The sequence below is a fragment of the Hyla sarda genome, unplaced genomic scaffold (assembly GCF_029499605.1).
Source record: "Hyla sarda isolate aHylSar1 unplaced genomic scaffold, aHylSar1.hap1 scaffold_465, whole genome shotgun sequence".
Classification (NCBI taxonomy): Eukaryota; Metazoa; Chordata; class Amphibia; order Anura; family Hylidae; genus Hyla; species Hyla sarda.
In genome coordinates, this window is record NW_026610478.1 from 225,271 (window position 1) to 247,474 (window position 22,204).

The window sequence follows — 22,204 nt, forward strand, 5'->3', positions numbered from 1 at the left end:
CGCGATATTGGGGAAGGGATGAGATTTTATATTTCTTCATAAGCATTAATCTTATTTTGTCAATTAGGAACATTCAGCACCCACCCGCTATCAAGGCAGCTGCCTATCATGTCATGCCCTACCTGCACAGGTGTGCTGGCTACTCAAATGATCCAATTAAGGAGGCCATTTAGTCAGCAGCAGCAGAAGTCCTGTGCCTGGACGCTCCAACAGGGGCCAGACACAAGCAGAAGCAGAAGCAGCAGAAGCAGCAGCAGCACCACCTTTTGTTTTTTGGCTGCAGCAGCAGCAGCAAGGCCCACAGGGCTGGCTAGCTGGCTAGCCAGCAAGCAGGTAGCAATGAAAGTAGGAATCTTTCTTTTTAACCCTGTAAGGGGGTGGTGCACTGTACCCGAAGATACTGCCATATCGGGTCAATGCATAGGGCGACGGAAGCAAGCTTCGAAATCGGCCCCCGTTCTCAAAAATCCATTTAATATATGGTCCCCAGATAGGGGACGTATCAGATATTAAACTGATAAGAACAGATACTACACTTGATCTTAGCCAAAAGGCCGAGAAGCGATAACCGTGAAAGGGGCGGGCCCAACAAGGTCCCCTTCATGGGCACTATCACTGCTTGCTGTCAGGGAGGCTGCCAGACAATTTTCCATGCACACTCTGGGCTGGGGGGCAGTCAACCACCAGTACACACAGCAGAACCTAAACCCATACCATTATTGCTAAGCAGCAAGACAGGGGCCCATTGCACTCCCACGGGGCCTTTTTAAATGCAATCCATAACCCGGATTTGCCAGGAACCCTTCTTACTCCTCCTACTTGCATGTGACACTGGGCTTAGGATCTGCATAGGAAACACACACACAAGCACACACCTACCTTTGTTGCCTGCAGATGCCTCCTTGGCTGTCCCCAAACGGTATCAAACCAACACCCACGGGAAGCTGTAAGCATAGAGGACATGCCTGCACCCCATTGGACTTACCTGTGTGGGTTAAATCCGGGTTATTTGACAACCTATGGCGGTGATGGTTCTGCTCAGGCAGAGCAGTGCTGATGCTCCTCATAAAGCTGTCGCTGCTGTGAAGGTTCTAGGTGACATCACAAATCCCTATGGTTACATACACAACAAAGCTGGGTTGTTGTTGTTTACACTCTGCAAGGCCTGTGGAAGTGAGTGACATCATAGCACTGTAGTTCTGAGGGTTCAAGATGGATGCAACAATCTCCTGTTGCTTCTATGAAGGCCGTAATAGACGACATCACCAAACAGCTCCATAGTCACATACACAGCAAAGGAGAGATGTTGTTTACACCTAGTGATGTCAGTGGTATTGAGTGACATCACAGCACAGTGCTAAGGCTCCTGGGCCTGGACACAGCAGCGGCTGCAATATCTCAACGGAGAATACGTTTATATCTATGTGTGTGTGTGCGCATATATATATATATATATATATATATATATATATATATATATATATTTCTCCGCCGAAATCACTTTTAAACCCATTTCCACCTTTTTTTCCCTTCTCTTCCTCTTACTTTTTTTTCACGTTTTTTTACGTTTTTCTCCTTTTCGCCTCTTTTCTGGGCGTATTATTCTTCTTTTTCTTCTTTTTTTTCGTCTAATGCATACCCCATCAGTGCAGCAATGCTTATTCAATACCGCCAGCAGATGGAGACACTGGGGGATAATTTTCTAAGGATTTATACTGATTTTTCCTGTCTGAATTTGTCGCACAGAAAGTTGCAGGCCAAATATGTGTGACATTTCTGCGACTTTAGCTTCTAGAGCATTTTTACAACATTATACATAGGTGCTGAATACATAAAAAGCGACTGTTCAGCGACAGACAAGTCGCATCGGCTGAAAGTAGGCCAGAATGTCAGTCCATGTTGGAGCAGGTTTAGATACAGTCTAAAGCATAGATCTCAAAGTCTGTGCACAGAATTTAGCAAGGGCCTCGCACCTTCTGATGCATCAGGTAGGTGCACAATAGCATAGCCTAACCCTCTGTACTTTGGTCTATATTGATGCGGGACATAGACAGCCAGCTGATGACCAATCCATTAGTGCAATGGATGGCTGGAAGCATTTGTCTTTGCCTTTGCAATACCACAGAAGCAATGCATGGTCAATGTACAGCAATGACACACCTGTGTGAACAGCCAGGAGACCCCCCCCCCCCATGTTATGTTACATAGTTACATAGTTAGTACGGTCGAAAAAAGACATATGTCCATCAAGTTCAACCAGGGAATTAAGGGGTAGGGGTGTGGCGCGATATTGGGGAAGGGATGAGATTTTATATTTCTTCATAAGCATTAATCTTATTTTGTCAATTAGGAACATTCAGCACCCACCCGCTATCAAGGCAGCTGCCTATCATGTCATGCCCTACCTGCACAGGTGTGCTGGCTACTCAAATGATCCAATTAAGGAGGCCATTTAGTCAGCAGCAGCAGAAGTCCTGTGCCTGGACGCTCCAACAGGGGCCAGACACAAGCAGAAGCAGCAGCAGCAGCACCACCTTTTGTTTTTTGGCTGCAGCAGCAGCAAGGCCCACAGGGCTGGCTAGCCAGCAAGCAGGTAGCAATGAAAGTAGGAATCTTTCTTTTTAACCCTGTAAGGGGGTGGTGCACTGTACCCGAAGATACTGCCATATCGGGTCAATGCATAGGGCGACGGAAGCAAGCTTCGAAATCGGCCCCCGTTCTCAAAAATCCATTTAATATATGGTCCCCAGATAGGGGACGTATCAGATATTAAACTGATAAGAACAGATACTACACTTGATCTTAGCCAAAAGGCCGAGAAGCGATAACCGTGAAAGGGGCGGGCCCAACAAGGTCCCCTTCATGGGCACTATCACTGCTTGCTGTCAGGGAGGCTGCCAGACAATTTTCCATGCACACTCTGGGCTGGGGGGCAGTCAACCACCAGTACACACAGCAGAACCTAAACCCATACCATTATTGCTAAGCAGCAAGACAGGGGCCCATTGCACTCCCACGGGGCCTTTTTAAATGCAATCCATAACCCGGATTTGCCAGGAACCCTTCTTACTCCTCCTACTTGCATGTGACACTGGGCTTAGGATCTGCATAGGAAACACACACACAAGCACACACCTACCTTTGTTGCCTGCAGATGCCTCCTTGGCTGTCCCCAAACGGTATCAAACCAACACCCACGGGAAGCTGTAAGCATAGAGGACATGCCTGCACCCCATTGGACTTACCTGTGTGGGTTAAATCCGGGTTATTTGACAACCTATGGCGGTGATGGTTCTGCTCAGGCAGAGCAGTGCTGATGCTCCTCATAAAGCTGTCGCTGCTGTGAAGGTTCTAGGTGACATCACAAATCCCTATGGTTACATACACAACAAAGCTGGGTTGTTGTTGTTTACACTCTGCAAGGCCTGTGGAAGTGAGTGACATCATAGCACTGTAGTTCTGAGGGTTCAAGATGGATGCAACAATCTCCTGTTGCTTCTATGAAGGCCGTAATAGACGACATCACCAAACAGCTCCATAGTCACATACACAGCAAAGGAGAGATGTTGTTTACACCTAGTGATGTCAGTGGTATTGAGTGACATCACAGCACAGTGCTAAGGCTCCTGGGCCTGGACACAGCAGCGGCTGCAATATCTCAACGGAGAATACGTTTATATCTATGTGTGTGTGTGCGCATATATATATATATATATATATATATATATATATATATATATATATATATTTCTCCGCCGAAATCACTTTTAAACCCATTTCCACCTTTTTTTCCCTTCTCTTCCTCTTACTTTTTTTCACGTTTTTTTACGTTTTTCTCCTTTTCGCCTCTTTTCTGGGCGTATTATTCTTCTTTTTCTTCTTTTTTTTCGTCTAATGCATACCCCATCAGTGCAGCAATGCTTATTCAATACCGCCAGCAGATGGAGACACTGGGGGATAATTTTCTAAGGATTTATACTGATTTTTCCTGTCTGAATTTGTCGCACAGAAAGTTGCAGGCCAAATATGTGTGACATTTCTGCGACTTTAGCTTCTAGAGCATTTTTACAACATTATACATAGGTGCTGAATACATAAAAAGCGACTGTTCAGCGACAGACAAGTCGCATCGGCTGAAAGTAGGCCAGAATGTCAGTCCATGTTGGAGCAGGTTTAGATACAGTCTAAAGCATAGATCTCAAAGTCTGTGCACAGAATTTAGCAAGGGCCTCGCACCTTCTGATGCATCAGGTAGGTGCACAATAGCATAGCCTAACCCTCTGTACTTTGGTCTATATTGATGCGGGACATAGACAGCCAGCTGATGACCAATCCATTAGTGCAATGGATGGCTGGAAGCATTTGTCTTTGCCTTTGCAATACCACAGAAGCAATGCATGGTCAATGTACAGCAATGACACACCTGTGTGAACAGCCAGGAGACCCCCCCCCCCATGTTATGTTACATAGTTACATAGTTAGTACGGTCGAAAAAAGACATATGTCCATCAAGTTCAACCAGGGAATTAAGGGGTAGGGGTGTGGCGCGATATTGGGGAAGGGATGAGATTTTATATTTCTTCATAAGCATTAATCTTATTTTGTCAATTAGGTACATTCAGCACCCACCCGCTATCAAGGCAGCTGCCTATCATGTCATGCCCTACCTGCACAGGTGTGCTGGCTACTCAAATGATCCAATTAAGGAGGCCATTTAGTCAGCAGCAGCAGAAGTCCTGTGCCTGGACGCTCCAACAGGGGCCAGACACAAGCAGAAGCAGAAGCAGCAGAAGCAGCAGCAGCACCACCTTTTGTTTTTTGGCTGCAGCAGCAGCAAGGCCCACAGGGCTGGCTAGCTGGCTAGCCAGCCAGCAGGTAGCAATGAAAGTAGGAATCTTTCTTTTTAACCCTGTAAGGGGGTGGTGCACTGTACCCGAAGATACTGCCATATCGGGTCAATGCATAGGGCGACGGAAGCAAGCTTCGAAATCGGCCCCCGTTCTCAAAAATCCATTTAATATATGGTCCCCAGATAGGGGACGTATCAGATATTAAACTGATAAGAACAGATACTACACTTGATCTTAGCCAAAAGGCCGAGAAGCGATAACCGTGAAAGGGGCGGGCCCAACAAGGTCCCCTTCATGGGCACTATCACTGCTTGCTGTCAGGGAGGCTGCCAGACAATTTTCCATGCACACTCTGGGCTGGGGGGCAGTCAACCACCAGTACACACAGCAGAACCTAAACCCATACCATTATTGCTAAGCAGCAAGACAGGGGCCCATTGCACTCCCACGGGGCCTTTTTAAATGCAATCCATAACCCGGATTTGCCAGGAACCCTTCTTACTCCTCCTACTTGCATGTGACACTGGGCTTAGGATCTGCATAGGAAACACACACACAAGCACACACCTACCTTTGTTGCCTGCAGATGCCTCCTTGGCTGTCCCCAAACGGTATCAAACCAACACCCACGGGAAGCTGTAAGCATAGAGGACATGCCTGCACCCCATTGGACTTACCTGTGTGGGTTAAATCCGGGTTATTTGACAACCTATGGCGGTGATGGTTCTGCTCAGGCAGAGCAGTGCTGATGCTCCTCATAAAGCTGTCGCTGCTGTGAAGGTTCTAGGTGACATCACAAATCCCTATGGTTACATACACAACAAAGCTGGGTTGTTGTTGTTTACACTCTGCAAGGCCTGTGGAAGTGAGTGACATCATAGCACTGTAGTTCTGAGGGTTCAAGATGGATGCAACAATCTCTTGTTGCTTCTATGAAGGCCGTAATAGACGACATCACCAAACAGCTCCATAGTCACATACACAGCAAAGGAGAGATGTTGTTTACACCTAGTGATGTCAGTGGTATTGAGTGACATCACAGCACAGTGCTAAGGCTCCTGGGCCTGGACACAGCAGCGGCTGCAATATCTCAACGGAGAATACGTTTATATCTATGTGTGTGTGTGCGCATATATATATATATATATATATATATATATATATATATATATATTTCTCCGCCGAAATCACTTTTAAACCCATTTCCACCTTTTTTTCCCTTCTCTTCCTCTTACTTTTTTTTCACGTTTTTTTACGTTTTTCTCCTTTTCGCCTCTTTTCTGGGCGTATTATTCTTCTTTTTCTTCTTTTTTTTCGTCTAATGCATACCCCATCAGTGCAGCAATGCTTATTCAATACCGCCAGCAGATGGAGACACTGGGGGATAATTTTCTAAGGATTTATACTGATTTTTCCTGTCTGAATTTGTCGCACAGAAAGTTGCAGGCCAAATATGTGTGACATTTCTGCGACTTTAGCTTCTAGAGCATTTTTACAACATTATACATAGGTGCTGAATACATAAAAAGCGACTGTTCAGCGACAGACAAGTCGCATCGGCTGAAAGTAGGCCAGAATGTCAGTCCATGTTGGAAGCAGGTTTAGATACAGTCTAAAGCATAGATCTCAAAGTCTGTGCACAGAATTTAGCAAGGGCCTCGCACCTTCTGATGCATCAGGTAGGTGCACAATAGCATAGCCTAACCCTCTGTACTTTGGTCTATATTGATGCGGGACATAGACAGCCAGCTGATGACCAATCCATTAGTGCAATGGATGGCTGGAAGCATTTGTCTTTGCCTTTGCAATACCACAGAAGCAATGCATGGTCAATGTACAGCAATGACACACCTGTGTGAACAGCCAGGAGACCCCCCCCCCCATGTTATGTTACATAGTTACATAGTTAGTACGGTCGAAAAAAGACATATGTCCATCAAGTTCAACCAGGGAATTAAGGGGTAGGGGTGTGGCGCGATATTGGGGAAGGGATGAGATTTTATATTTCTTCATAAGCATTAATCTTATTTTGTCAATTAGGAACATTCAGCACCCACCCGCTATCAAGGCAGCTGCCTATCATGTCATGCCCTACCTGCACAGGTGTGCTGGCTACTCAAATGATCCAATTAAGGAGGCCATTTAGTCAGCAGCAGCAGAAGTCCTGTGCCTGGACGCTCCAACAGGGGCCAGACACAAGCAGAAGCAGAAGCAGCAGAAGCAGCAGCAGCACCGCCTTTTGTTTTTTGGCTGCAGCAGCAGCAAGGCCCACAGGGCTGGCTAGCTGGCTAGCCAGCAAGCAGGTAGCAATGAAAGTAGGAATCTTTCTTTTTAACCATGTAAGGGGGTGGTGCACTGTACCCGAAGATACTGCCATATCGGGTCAATGCATAGGGCGACGGAAGCAAGCTTCGAAATCGGCCCCCGTTCTCAAAAATCCATTTAATATATGGTCCCCAGATAGGGGACGTATCAGATATTAAACTGATAAGAACAGATACTACACTTGATCTTAGCCAAAAGGCCGAGAAGCGATAACCGTGAAAGGGGCGGGCCCAACAAGGTCCCCTTCATGGGCACTATCACTGCTTGCTGTCAGGGAGGCTGCCAGACAATTTTCCATGCACACTCTGGGCTGGGGGGCAGTCAACCACCAGTACACACAGCAGAACCTAAACCCATACCATTATTGCTAAGCAGCAAGACAGGGGCCCATTGCACTCCCACGGGGCCTTTTTAAATGCAATCCATAACCCGGATTTGCCAGGAACCCTTCTTACTCCTCCTACTTGCATGTGACACTGGGCTTAGGATCTGCATAGGAAACACACACACAAGCACACACCTACCTTTGTTGCCTGCAGATGCCTCCTTGGCTGTCCCCAAACGGTATCAAACCAACACCCACGGGAAGCTGTAAGCATAGAGGACATGCCTGCACCCCATTGGACTTACCTGTGTGGGTTAAATCCGGGTTATTTGACAACCTATGGCGGTGATGGTTCTGCTCAGGCAGAGCAGTGCTGATGCTCCTCATAAAGCTGTCGCTGCTGTGAAGGTTCTAGGTGACATCACAAATCCCTATGGTTACATACACAACAAAGCTGGGTTGTTGTTGTTTACACTCTGCAAGGCCTGTGGAAGTGAGTGACATCATAGCACTGTAGTTCTGAGGGTTCAAGATGGATGCAACAATCTCCTGTTGCTTCTATGAAGGCCGTAATAGACGACATCACCAAACAGCTCCATAGTCACATACACAGCAAAGGAGAGATGTTGTTTACACCTAGTGATGTCAGTGGTATTGAGTGACATCACAGCACAGTGCTAAGGCTCCTGGGCCTGGACACAGCAGCGGCTGCAATATCTCAACGGAGAATACGTTTATATCTATGTGTGTGTGTGCGCATATATATATATATATATATATATATATATATATATATATATATATATATTTCTCCGCCGAAATCACTTTTAAACCCATTTCCACCTTTTTTTCCCTTCTCTTCCTCTTACTTTTTTTTCACGTTTTTTTACGTTTTTCTCCTTTTCGCCTCTTTTCTGGGCGTATTATTCTTCTTTTTCTTCTTTTTTTTCGTCTAATGCATACCCCATCAGTGCAGCAATGCTTATTCAATACCGCCAGCAGATGGAGACACTGGGGGATAATTTTCTAAGGATTTATACTGATTTTTCCTGTCTGAATTTGTCGCACAGAAAGTTGCAGGCCAAATATGTGTGACATTTCTGCGACTTTAGCTTCTAGAGCATTTTTACAACATTATACATAGGTGCTGAATACATAAAAAGCGACTGTTCAGCGACAGACAAGTCGCATCGGCTGAAAGTAGGCCAGAATGTCAGTCCATGTTGGAGCAGGTTTAGATACAGTCTAAAGCATAGATCTCAAAGTCTGTGCACAGAATTTAGCAAGGGCCTCGCACCTTCTGATGCATCAGGTAGGTGCACAATAGCATAGCCTAACCCTCTGTACTTTGGTCTATATTGATGCGGGACATAGACAGCCAGCTGATGACCAATCCATTAGTGCAATGGATGGCTGGAAGCATTTGTCTTTGCCTTTGCAATACCACAGAAGCAATGCATGGTCAATGTACAGCAATGACACACCTGTGTGAACAGCCAGGAGACCCCCCCCCCATGTTATGTTACATAGTTACATAGTTAGTACGGTCGAAAAAAGACATATGTCCATCAAGTTCAACCAGGGAATTAAGGGGTAGGGGTGTGGCGCGATATTGGGGAAGGGATGAGATTTTATATTTCTTCATAAGCATTAATCTTATTTTGTCAATTAGGAACATTCAGCACCCACCCGCTATCAAGGCAGCTGCCTATCATGTCATGCCCTACCTGCACAGGTGTGCTGGCTACTCAAATGATCCAATTAAGGAGGCCATTTAGTCAGCAGCAGCAGAAGTCCTGTGCCTGGACGCTCCAACAGGGGCCAGACACAAGCAGAAGCAGAAGCAGCAGAAGCAGCAGCAGCACCGCCTTTTGTTTTTTGGCTGCAGCAGCAGCAAGGCCCACAGGGCTGGCTAGCTGGCTAGCCAGCAAGCAGGTAGCAATGAAAGTAGGAATCTTTCTTTTTAACCATGTAAGGGGGTGGTGCACTGTACCCGAAGATACTGCCATATCGGGTCAATGCATAGGGCGACGGAAGCAAGCTTCGAAATCGGCCCCCGTTCTCAAAAATCCATTTAATATATGGTCCCCAGATAGGGGACGTATCAGATATTAAACTGATAAGAACAGATACTACACTTGATCTTAGCCAAAAGGCCGAGAAGCGATAACCGTGAAAGGGGCGGGCCCAACAAGGTCCCCTTCATGGGCACTATCACTGCTTGCTGTCAGGGAGGCTGCCAGACAATTTTCCATGCACACTCTGGGCTGGGGGGCAGTCAACCACCAGTACACACAGCAGAACCTAAACCCATACCATTATTGCTAAGCAGCAAGACAGGGGCCCATTGCACTCCCACGGGGCCTTTTTAAATGCAATCCATAACCCGGATTTGCCAGGAACCCTTCTTACTCCTCCTACTTGCATGTGACACTGGGCTTAGGATCTGCATAGGAAACACACACACAAGCACACACCTACCTTTGTTGCCTGCAGATGCCTCCTTGGCTGTCCCCAAACGGTATCAAACCAACACCCACGGGAAGCTGTAAGCATAGAGGACATGCCTGCACCCCATTGGACTTACCTGTGTGGGTTAAATCCGGGTTATTTGACAACCTATGGCGGTGATGGTTCTGCTCAGGCAGAGCAGTGCTGATGCTCCTCATAAAGCTGTCGCTGCTGTGAAGGTTCTAGGTGACATCACAAATCCCTATGGTTACATACACAACAAAGCTGGGTTGTTGTTGTTTACACTCTGCAAGGCCTGTGGAAGTGAGTGACATCATAGCACTGTAGTTCTGAGGGTTCAAGATGGATGCAACAATCTCCTGTTGCTTCTATGAAGGCCGTAATAGACGACATCACCAAACAGCTCCATAGTCACATACACAGCAAAGGAGAGATGTTGTTTACACCTAGTGATGTCAGTGGTATTGAGTGACATCACAGCACAGTGCTAAGGCTCCTGGGCCTGGACACAGCAGCGGCTGCAATATCTCAACGGAGAATACGTTTATATCTATGTGTGTGTGTGCGCATATATATATATATATATATATATATATATATATATTTCTCCGCCGAAATCACTTTTAAACCCATTTCCACCTTTTTTTCCCTTCTCTTCCTCTTACTTTTTTTTCACGTTTTTTTACGTTTTTCTCCTTTTCGCCTCTTTTCTGGGCGTATTATTCTTCTTTTTCTTCTTTTTTTTCGTCTAATGCATACCCCATCAGTGCAGCAATGCTTATTCAATACCGCCAGCAGATGGAGACACTGGGGGATAATTTTCTAAGGATTTATACTGATTTTTCCTGTCTGAATTTGTCGCACAGAAAGTTGCAGGCCAAATATGTGTGACATTTCTGCGACTTTAGCTTCTAGAGCATTTTTACAACATTATACATAGGTGCTGAATACATAAAAAGCGACTGTTCAGCGACAGACAAGTCGCATCGGCTGAAAGTAGGCCAGAATGTCAGTCCATGTTGGAGCAGGTTTAGATACAGTCTAAAGCATAGATCTCAAAGTCTGTGCACAGAATTTAGCAAGGGCCTCGCACCTTCTGATGCATCAGGTAGGTGCACAATAGCATAGCCTAACCCTCTGTACTTTGGTCTATATTGATGCGGGACATAGACAGCCAGCTGATGACCAATCCATTAGTGCAATGGATGGCTGGAAGCATTTGTCTTTGCCTTTGCAATACCACAGAAGCAATGCATGGTCAATGTACAGCAATGACACACCTGTGTGAACAGCCAGGAGACCCCCCCCCCCCATGTTATGTTACATAGTTACATAGTTAGTACGGTCAAAAAAAGACATATGTCCATCAAGTTCAACCAGGGAATTAAGGGGTAGGGGTGTGGCGCGATATTGGGGAAGGGATGAGATTTTATATTTCTTCATAAGCATTAATCTTATTTTGTCAATTAGGAACATTCAGCACCCACCCGCTATCAAGGCAGCTGCCTATCATGTCATGCCCTACCTGCACAGGTGTGCTGGCTACTCAAATGATCCAATTAAGGAGGCCATTTAGTCAGCAGCAGCAGAAGTCCTGTGCCTGGACGCTCCAACAGGGGCCAGACACAAGCAGAAGCAGAAGCAGCAGAAGCAGCAGCAGCACCACCTTTTGTTTTTTGGCTGCAGCAGCAGCAAGGCCCACAGGGCTGGCTAGCTGGCTAGCCAGCAAGCAGGTAGCAATGAAAGTAGGAATCTTTCTTTTTAACCCTGTAAGGGGGTGGTGCACTGTACCCGAAGATACTGCCATATCGGGTCAATGCATAGGGCGACGGAAGCAAGCTTCGAAATCGGCCCCCGTTCTCAAAAATCCATTTAATATATGGTCCCCAGATAGGGGACGTATCAGATATTAAACTGATAAGAACAGATACTACACTTGATCTTAGCCAAAAGGCCGAGAAGCGATAACCGTGAAAGGGGCGGGCCCAACAAGGTCCCCTTCATGGGCACTATCACTGCTTGCTGTCAGGGAGGCTGCCAGACAATTTTCCATGCACACTCTGGGCTGGGGGGCAGTCAACCACCAGTACACACAGCAGAACCTAAACCCATACCATTATTGCTAAGCAGCAAGACAGGGGCCCATTGCACTCCCACGGGGCCTTTTTAAATGCAATCCATAACCCGGATTTGCCAGGAACCCTTCTTACTCCTCCTACTTGCATGTGACACTGGGCTTAGGATCTGCATAGGAAACACACACACAAGCACACACCTACCTTTGTTGCCTGCAGATGCCTCCTTGGCTGTCCCCAAACGGTATCAAACCAACACCCACGGGAAGCTGTAAGCATAGAGGACATGCCTGCACCCCATTGGACTTACCTGTGTGGGTTAAATCCGGGTTATTTGACAACCTATGGCGGTGATGGTTCTGCTCAGGCAGAGCAGTGCTGATGCTCCTCATAAAGCTGTCGCTGCTGTGAAGGTTCTAGGTGACATCACAAATCCCTATGGTTACATACACAACAAAGCTGGGTTGTTGTTGTTTACACTCTGCAAGGCCTGTGGAAGTGAGTGACATCATAGCACTGTAGTTCTGAGGGTTCAAGATGGATGCAACAATCTCCTGTTGCTTCTATGAAGGCCGTAATAGACGACATCACCAAACAGCTCCATAGTCACATACACAGCAAAGGAGAGATGTTGTTTACACCTAGTGATGTCAGTGGTATTGAGTGACATCACAGCACAGTGCTAAGGCTCCTGGGCCTGGACACAGCAGCGGCTGCAATATCTCAACGGAGAATACGTTTATATCTATGTGTGTGTGTGCGCATATATATATATATATATATATATATATATATATATATATATATATATTCTCCGCCGAAATCACTTTTAAACCCATTTCCACCTTTTTTTCCCTTCTCTTCCTCTTACTTTTTTTTCACGTTTTTTTACGTTTTTCTCCTTTTCGCCTCTTTTCTGGGCGTATTATTCTTCTTTTTCTTCTTTTTTTTCGTCTAATGCATACCCCATCAGTGCAGCAATGCTTATTCAATACCGCCAGCAGATGGAGACACTGGGGGATAATTTTCTAAGGATTTATACTGATTTTTCCTGTCTGAATTTGTCGCACAGAAAGTTGCAGGCCAAATATGTGTGACATTTCTACGACTTTAGCTTCTAGAGCATTTTTACAACATTATACATAGGTGCTGAATACATAAAAAGCGACTGTTCAGCGACAGACAAGTCGCATCGGCTGAAAGTAGGCCAGAATGTCAGTCCATGTTGGAGCAGGTTTAGATACAGTCTAAAGCATAGATCTCAAAGTCTGTGCACAGAATTTAGCAAGGGCCTCGCACCTTCTGATGCATCAGGTAGGTGCACAATAGCATAGCCTAACCCTCTGTACTTTGGTCTATATTGATGCGGGACATAGACAGCCAGCTGATGACCAATCCATTAGTGCAATGGATGGCTGGAAGCATTTGTCTTTGCCTTTGCAATACCACAGAAGCAATGCATGGTCAATGTACAGCAATGACACACCTGTGTGAACAGCCAGGAGACCCCCCCCCCCATGTTATGTTACATAGTTACATAGTTAGTACGGTCGAAAAAAGACATATGTCCATCAAGTTCAACCAGGGAATTAAGGGGTAGGGGTGTGGCGCGATATTGGGGAAGGGATGAGATTTTATATTTCTTCATAAGCATTAATCTTATTTTGTCAATTAGGAACATTCAGCACCCACCCGCTATCAAGGCAGCTGCCTATCATGTCATGCCCTACCTGCACAGGTGTGCTGGCTACTCAAATGATCCAATTAAGGAGGCCATTTAGTCAGCAGCAGCAGAAGTCCTGTGCCTGGACGCTCCAACAGGGGCCAGACACAAGCAGAAGCAGAAGCAGCAGAAGCAGCAGCAGCACCACCTTTTGTTTTTTGGCTGCAGCAGCAGCAAGGCCCACAGGGCTGGCTAGCTGGCTAGCCAGCAAGCAGGTAGCAATGAAAGTAGGAATCTTTCTTTTTAACCCTGTAAGGGGGTGGTGCACTGTACCCGAAGATACTGCCATATCGGGTCAATGCATAGGGCGACGGAAGCAAGCTTCGAAATCGGCCCCCGTTCTCAAAAATCCATTTAATATATGGTCCCCAGATAGGGGACGTATCAGATATTAAACTGATAAGAACAGATACTACACTTGATCTTAGCCAAAAGGCCGAGAAGCAATAACCGTGAAAGGGGCGGGCCCAACAAGGTCCCCTTCATGGGCACTATCACTGCTTGCTGTCAGGGAGGCTGCCAGACAATTTTCCATGCACACTCTGGGCTGGGGGGCAGTCAACCACCAGTACACACAGCAGAACCTAAACCCATACCATTATTGCTAAGCAGCAAGACAGGGGCCCATTGCACTCCCACGGGGCCTTTTTAAATGCAATCCATAACCCGGATTTGCCAGGAACCCTTCTTACTCCTCCTACTTGCATGTGACACTGGGCTTAGGATCTGCATAGGAAACACACACACAAGCACACACCTACCTTTGTTGCCTGCAGATGCCTCCTTGGCTGTCCCCAAACGGTATCAAACCAACACCCACGGGAAGCTGTAAGCATAGAGGACATGCCTGCACCCCATTGGACTTACCTGTGTGGGTTAAATCCGGGTTATTTGACAACCTATGGCGGTGATGGTTCTGCTCAGGCAGAGCAGTGCTGATGCTCCTCATAAAGCTGTCGCTGCTGTGAAGGTTCTAGGTGACATCACAAATCCCTATGGTTACATACACAACAAAGCTGGGTTGTTGTTGTTTACACTCTGCAAGGCCTGTGGAAGTGAGTGACATCATAGCACTGTAGTTCTGAGGGTTCTAGATGGATGCAACAATCTCCTGTTGCTTCTATGAAGGCCATAATAGACGACATCACCAAACAGCTCCATAGTCACATACACAGCAAAGGAGAGATGTTGTTTACACCTAGTGATGTCAGTGGTATTGAGTGACATCACAGCACAGTGCTAAGGCTCCTGGGCCTGGACACAGCAGCGGCTGCAATATCTCAACGGAGAATACGTTTATATCTATGTGTGTGTGTGCGCATATATATATATATATATATATATATATATATATATATATATATTTCTCCGCCGAAATCACTTTTAAACCCATTTCCACCTTTTTTTCCCTTCTCTTCCTCTTACTTTTTTTTCACGTTTTTTTACGTTTTTCTCCTTTTCGCCTCTTTTCTGGGCGTATTATTCTTCTTTTTCTTCTTTTTTTTCGTCTAATGCATACCCCATCAGTGCAGCAATGCTTATTCAATACCGCCAGCAGATGGAGACACTGGGGGATAATTTTCTAAGGATTTATACTGATTTTTCCTGTCTGAATTTGTCGCACAGAAAGTTGCAGGCCAAATATGTGTGACATTTCTGCGACTTTAGCTTCTAGAGCATTTTTACAACATTATACATAGGTGCTGAATACATAAAAAGCGACTGTTCAGCGACAGACAAGTCGCATCGGCTGAAAGTAGGCCAGAATGTCAGTCCATGTTGGAGCAGGTTTAGATACAGTCTAAAGCATAGATCTCAAAGTCTGTGCACAGAATTTAGCAAGGGCCTCGCACCTTCTGATGCATCAGGTAGGTGCACAATAGCATAGCCTAACCCTCTGTACTTTGGTCTATATTGATGCGGGACATAGACAGCCAGCTGATGACCAATCCATTAGTGCAATGGATGGCTGGAAGCATTTGTCTTTGCCTTTGCAATACCACAGAAGCAATGCATGGTCAATGTACAGCAATGACACACCTGTGTGAACAGCCAGGAGACCCCCCCCCCCCCATGTTATGTTACATAGTTACATAGTTAGTACGGTCGAAAAAAGACATATGTCCATCAAGTTCAACCAGGGAATTAAGGGGTAGGGGTGTGGCGCGATATTGGGGAAGGGATGAGATTTTATATTTCTTCATAAGCATTAATCTTATTTTGTCAATTAGGAACATTCAGCACCCACCCGCTATCAAGGCAGCTGCCTATCATGTCATGCCCTACCTGCACAGGTGTGCTGGCTACTCAAATGATCCAATTAAGGAGGCCATTTAGTCAGCAGCAGCAGAAGTCCTGTGCCTGGACGCTCCAACAGGGGCCAGACACAAGCAGAAGCAGAAGCAGCAGAAGCAGCAGCAGCACCACCTTTTGTTTTTTGGCTGCAGCAGCAGCAAGGCCCACAGGGCTGGCTAGCTGGCTAGCCAGCAAGCAGGTAGCAATGAAAGTAGGAATCTTTCTTTTTAACCCTGTAAGGGGGTGGTGCACTGTACCCGAAGATACTGCCATATCGGGTCAATGCATAGGGCGACGGAAGCAAGCTTCGAAATCGGCCCCCGTTCTCAAAAATCCATTTAATATATGGTCCCCAGATAGGGGACGTATCAGATATTAAACTGATAAGAACAGATACTACACTTGATCTTAGCCAAAAGGCCGAGAAGCGATAACCGTGAAAGGGGCGGGCCCAACAAGGTCCCCTTCATGGGCACTATCACTGCTTGCTGTCAGGGAGGCTGCCAGACAATTTTCCATGCACACTCTGGGCTGGGGGGCAGTCAACCACCAGTACACACAGCAGAACCTAAACCCATACCATTATTGCTAAGCAGCAAGACAGGGGCCCATTGCACTCCCACGGGGCCTTTTTAAATGCAATCCATAACCCGGATTTGCCAGGAACCCTTCTTACTCCTCCTACTTGCATGTGACACTGGGCTTAGGATCTGCATAGGAAACACACACACAAGCACACACCTACCTTTGTTGCCTGCAGATGCCTCCTTGGCTGTCCCCAAACGGTATCAAACCAACACCCACGGGAAGCTGTAAGCATAGAGGACATGCCTGCACCCCATTGGACTTACCTGTGTGGGTTAAATCCGGGTTATTTGACAACCTATGGCGGTGATGGTTCTGCTCAGGCAGAGCAGTGCTGATGCTCCTCATAAAGCTGTCGCTGCTGTGAAGGTTCTAGGTGACATCACAAATCCCTATGGTTACATACACAACAAAGCTGGGTTGTTGTTGTTTACACTCTGCAAGGCCTGTGGAAGTGAGTGACATCATAGCACTGTAGTTCTGAGGGTTCAAGATGGATGCAACAATCTCCTGTTGCTTCTATGAAGGCCGTAATAGACGACATCACCAAACAGCTCCATAGTCACATACACAGCAAAGGAGAGATGTTGTTTACACCTAGTGATGTCAGTGGTATTGAGTGACATCACAGCACAGTGCTAAGGCTCCTGGGCCTGGACACAGCAGCGGCTGCAATATCTCAACGGAGAATACGTTTATATCTATGTGTGTGTGTGCGCATATATATATATATATATATATATATATATATATATATATATATTTCTCCGCCGAAATCACTTTTAAACCCATTTCCACCTTTTTTTCCCTTCTCTTCCTCTTACTTTTTTTTCACGTTTTTTTACGTTTTTCTCCTTTTCGCCTCTTTTCTGGGCGTATTATTCTTCTTTTTCTTCTTTTTTTTCGTCTAATGCATACCCCATCAGTGCAGCAATGCTTATTCAATACCGCCAGCAGATGGAGACACTGGGGGATAATTTTCTAAGGATTTATACTGATTTTTCCTGTCTGAATTTGTCGCACAGAAAGTTGCAGGCCAAATATGTGTGACATTTCTGCGACTTTAGCTTCTAGAGCATTTTTACAACATTATACATAGGTGCTGAATACATAAAAAGCGACTGTTCAGCGACAGACAAGTCGCATCGGCTGAAAGTAGGCCAGAATGTCAGTCCATGTTGGAGCAGGTTTAGATACAGTCTAAAGCATAGATCTCAAAGTCTGTGCACAGAATTTAGCAAGGGCCTCGCACCTTCTGATGCATCAGGTAGGTGCACAATAGCATAGCCTAACCCTCTGTACTTTGGTCTATATTGATGCGGGACATAGACAGCCAGCTGATGACCAATCCATTAGTGCAATGGATGGCTGGAAGCATTTGTCTTTGCCTTTGCAATACCACAGAAGCAATGCATGGTCAATGTACAGCAATGACACACCTGTGTGAACAGCCAGGAGACCCCCCCCCCATGTTATGTTACATAGTTACATAGTTAGTACGGTCGAAAAAAGACATATGTCCATCAAGTTCAACCAGGGAATTAAGGGGTAGGGGTGTGGCGCGATATTGGGGAAGGGATGAGATTTTATATTTCTTCATAAGCATTAATCTTATTTTGTCAATTAGGAACATTCAGCACCCACCCGCTATCAAGGCAGCTGCCTATCATGTCATGCCCTACCTGCACAGGTGTGCTGGCTACTCAAATGATCCAATTAAGGAGGCCATTTAGTCAGCAGCAGCAGAAGTCCTGTGCCTGGACGCTCCAACAGGGGCCAGACACAAGCAGCAGCAGAAGCAGCAGCAGCACCACCTTTTGTTTTTTGGCTGCAGCAGCAGCAAGGCCCACAGGGCTGGCTAGCTGGCTAGCCAGCAAGCAGGTAGCAATGAAAGTAGGAATCTTTCTTTTTAACCCTGTAAGGGGGTGGTGCACTGTACCCGAAGATACTGCCATATCGGGTCAATGCATAGGGCGACGGAAGCAAGCTTCGAAATCGGCCCCCGTTCTCAAAAATCCATTTAATATATGGTCCCCAGATAGGGGACGTATCAGATATTAAACTGATAAGAACAGATTTTTTTATCTAAAGCCGAGGAACGTGCTTTCGATTCACCCAAAGTGCAAGAAAAAGTGCAAACGTGTTACACTAAAAAAAACGTGCACAAAGGATGCGGTCTATCGCAAGCCCTTCTCCGATAGGAGAGAGGCCCCCCAACAAACCTTACCCTTCGCCTCCGGACCAAAAGGTACCTGCGAGGTTCCAGGTTCGATGTCCCTTTTCGCCGAAGCTACTAGGGGACCACAAATGCTCCCGGCATCCCCCTTGGCGTTAGCCAAGGTATCTGCCCGCAGAGCCGATTACGGTAGGTACCCTGCCAAAGCAGGAGTACCCGGGGTGTTTGCAGGGAGGTGCGGAACCTAATGGCCACACACACCTCCCCTAGACCGCCAGGAGGGACACCCAGAAGGGCTACCGCATCCTGACCAATCCTGTGAACACACAACACGCAAAAAGTGACACAGTGAGACAAAAAAGAAATAAATAAGTGAATGTGTGCAGATATACTGCCCGGACATCCGGCCGGATCTATAAAAATTTCTCTGATCCTAGCCAGAAGGCCGGGAATCAAGAGGTGAGTGCCACAAGGTGAAGAGATTATGGTGCCCGTGCTTCAACTCAGTGAGTCTATTCTCCCAGTGAGTTTCGGCACCTCGGGGTCACCACTCCCCGAGGCACAAAAGTACCTCGGCTCTAGACCCTCTCAGCCTCATGGCGAGACCCGGAGGGAACAGGTCACATCGGGGCAGCCGTCGAGCTGATTCCTCAGAACCAGCCCCGGAAAGCCCTGGTACACCTGCATCCTCCATGCAGCACCCATCCCCACCAGCATGAAAACTGATAAGAACAGATACTACACTTGATCTTAGCCAAAAGGCCGAGAAGCGATAACCGTGAAAGGGGCGGGCCCAACAAGGTCCCCTTCATGGGCACTATCACTGCTTGCTGTCAGGGAGGCTGCCAGACAATTTTCCATGCACACTCTGGGCTGGGGGGCAGTCAACCACCAGTACACACAGCAGAACCTAAACCCATACCATTATTGCTAAGCAGCAAGACAGGGGCCCATTGCACTCCCACGGGGCCTTTTTAAATGCAATCCATAACCCGGATTTGCCAGGAACCCTTCTTACTCCTCCTACTTGCATGTGACACTGGGCTTAGGATCTGCATAGGAAACACACACACAAGCACACACCTACCTTTGTTGCCTGCAGATGCCTCCTTGGCTGTCCCCAAACGGTATCAAACCAACACCCACGGGAAGCTGTAAGCATAGAGGACATGCCTGCACCCCATTGGACTTACCTGTGTGGGTTAAATCCGGGTTATTTGACAACCTATGGCGGTGATGGTTCTGCTCAGGCAGAGCAGTGCTGATGCTCCTCATAAAGCTGTCGCTGCTGTGAAGGTTCTAGGTGACATCACAAATCCCTATGGTTACATACACAACAAAGCTGGGTTGTTGTTGTTTACACTCTGCAAGGCCTGTGGAAGTGAGTGACATCATAGCACTGTAGTTCTGAGGGTTCAAGATGGATGCAACAATCTCCTGTTGCTTCTATGAAGGCCGTAATAGACGACATCACCAAACAGCTCCATAGTCACATACACAGCAAAGGAGAGATGTTGTTTACACCTAGTGATGTCAGTGGTATTGAGTGACATCACAGCACAGTGCTAAGGCTCCTGGGCCTGGACACAGCAGCGGCTGCAATATCTCAACGGAGAATACGTTTATATCTATGTGTGTGTGTGCGCATATATATATATATATATATATATATATATATATATATTTCTCCGCCGAAATCACTTTTAAACCCATTTCCACCTTTTTTTCCCTTCTCTTCCTCTTACTTTTTTTTCACGTTTTTTTACGTTTTTCTCCTTTTCGCCTCTTTTCTGGGCGTATTATTCTTCTTTTTCTTCTTTTTTTTCGTCTAATGCATACCCCATCAGTGCAGCAATGCTTATTCAATACCGCCAGCAGATGGAGACACTGGGGGATAATTTTCTAAGGATTTATACTGATTTTTCCTGTCTGAATTTGTCGCACAGAAAGTTGCAGGCCAAATATGTGTGACATTTCTGCGACTTTAGCTTCTAGAGCATTTTTACAACATTATACATAGGTGCTGAATACATAAAAAGCGACTGTTCAGCGACAGACAAGTCGCATCGGCTGAAAGTAGGCCAGAATGTCAGTCCATGTTGGAGCAGGTTTAGATACAGTCTAAAGCATAGATCTCAAAGTCTGTGCACAGAATTTAGCAAGGGCCTCGCACCTTCTGATGCATCAGGTAGGTGCACAATAGCATAGCCTAACCCTCTGTACTTTGGTCTATATTGATGCGGGACATAGACAGCCAGCTGATGACCAATCCATTAGTGCAATGGATGGCTGGAAGCATTTGTCTTTGCCTTTGCAATACCACAGAAGCAATGCATGGTCAATGTACAGCAATGACACACCTGTGTGAACAGCCAGGAGACCCCCCCCCCCATGTTATGTTACATAGTTACATAGTTAGTACGGTCGAAAAAAGACATATGTCCATCAAGTTCAACCAGGGAATTAAGGGGTAGGGGTGTGGCGCGATATTGGGGAAGGGATGAGATTTTATATTTCTTCATAAGCATTAATCTTATTTTGTCAATTAGGAACATTCAGCACCCACCCGCTATCAAGGCAGCTGCCTATCATGTCATGCCCTACCTGCACAGGTGTGCTGGCTACTCAAATGATCCAATTAAGGAGGCCATTTAGTCAGCAGCAGCAGAAGTCCTGTGCCTGGACGCTCCAACAGGGGCCAGACACAAGCAGAAGCAGCAGAAGCAGCAGCAGCACCACCTTTTGTTTTTTGGCTGCAGCAGCAGCAAGGCCCACAGGGCTGGCTAGCTGGCTAGCCAGCAAGCAGGTAGCAATGAAAGTAGGAATCTTTCTTTTTAACCCTGTAAGGGGGTGGTGCACTGTACCCGAAGATACTGCCATATCGGGTCAATGCATAGGGTGACGGAAGCAAGCTTCGAAATCGGCCCCCGTTCTCAAAAATCCATTTAATATATGGTCCCCAGATAGGGGACGTATCAGATATTAAACTGATAAGAACAGATACTACACTTGATCTTAGCCAAAAGGCCGAGAAGCGATAACCGTGAAAGGGGCGGGCCCAACAAGGTCCCCTTCATGGGCACTATCACTGCTTGCTGTCAGGGAGGCTGCCAGACAATTTTCCATGCACACTCTGGGCTGGGGGGCAGTCAACCACCAGTACACACAGCAGAACCTAAACCCATACCATTATTGCTAAGCAGCAAGACAGGGGCCCATTGCACTCCCACGGGGCCTTTTTAAATGCAATCCATAACCCGGATTTGCCAGGAACCCTTCTTACTCCTCCTACTTGCATGTGACACTGGGCTTAGGATCTGCATAGGAAACACACACACAAGCACACACCTACCTTTGTTGCCTGCAGATGCCTCCTTG

At 46.5% G+C, this 22,204-nt stretch overlaps 9 non-coding genes and 2 pseudogenes across 9 annotated transcripts; all 11 read right to left on the reverse strand.

Moving 5' to 3' along the window:
• Positions 1-375: 375 nt before the first annotated feature.
• On the reverse strand, positions 376-566 carry LOC130335968 (U2 spliceosomal RNA). Its single transcript, XR_008877481.1, has one exon. It is a non-coding gene; the product is annotated as a U2 spliceosomal RNA (small nuclear RNA).
• A 2,069-nt stretch (positions 567-2,635) lies between these two features.
• On the reverse strand, positions 2,636-2,826 carry LOC130335970 (U2 spliceosomal RNA). The gene has a single exon (XR_008877483.1). It is a non-coding gene; the product is annotated as a U2 spliceosomal RNA (small nuclear RNA).
• A 2,091-nt stretch (positions 2,827-4,917) lies between these two features.
• On the reverse strand, positions 4,918-5,108 carry LOC130335972 (U2 spliceosomal RNA). The gene has a single exon (XR_008877484.1). It is a non-coding gene; the product is annotated as a U2 spliceosomal RNA (small nuclear RNA).
• Positions 5,109-7,195: 2,087 nt separating this feature from the next.
• Positions 7,196-7,386, reverse strand: LOC130335973 (U2 spliceosomal RNA). The gene has a single exon (XR_008877485.1). It is a non-coding gene; the product is annotated as a U2 spliceosomal RNA (small nuclear RNA).
• Positions 7,387-9,477: 2,091 nt separating this feature from the next.
• LOC130335974 (U2 spliceosomal RNA) lies at positions 9,478-9,668 on the reverse strand. Its single transcript, XR_008877486.1, has one exon. It is a non-coding gene; the product is annotated as a U2 spliceosomal RNA (small nuclear RNA).
• A 2,079-nt stretch (positions 9,669-11,747) lies between these two features.
• On the reverse strand, positions 11,748-11,938 carry LOC130335975 (U2 spliceosomal RNA). Its single transcript, XR_008877487.1, has one exon. It is a non-coding gene; the product is annotated as a U2 spliceosomal RNA (small nuclear RNA).
• Positions 11,939-14,027: 2,089 nt separating this feature from the next.
• On the reverse strand, positions 14,028-14,218 carry LOC130335980 (U2 spliceosomal RNA). The gene has a single exon (XR_008877492.1). It is a non-coding gene; the product is annotated as a U2 spliceosomal RNA (small nuclear RNA).
• Positions 14,219-16,306: 2,088 nt separating this feature from the next.
• LOC130335976 (U2 spliceosomal RNA) lies at positions 16,307-16,497 on the reverse strand. The gene has a single exon (XR_008877488.1). It is a non-coding gene; the product is annotated as a U2 spliceosomal RNA (small nuclear RNA).
• Positions 16,498-18,573: 2,076 nt separating this feature from the next.
• LOC130335992 (U2 spliceosomal RNA) lies at positions 18,574-18,753 on the reverse strand (annotated as a pseudogene).
• Positions 18,754-19,440: 687 nt separating this feature from the next.
• Positions 19,441-19,600, reverse strand: LOC130336001 (U2 spliceosomal RNA; annotated as a pseudogene).
• Positions 19,601-21,674: 2,074 nt separating this feature from the next.
• On the reverse strand, positions 21,675-21,865 carry LOC130335983 (U2 spliceosomal RNA). The gene has a single exon (XR_008877494.1). It is a non-coding gene; the product is annotated as a U2 spliceosomal RNA (small nuclear RNA).
• Between the last annotated feature and the right edge of the window lie 339 nt (positions 21,866-22,204).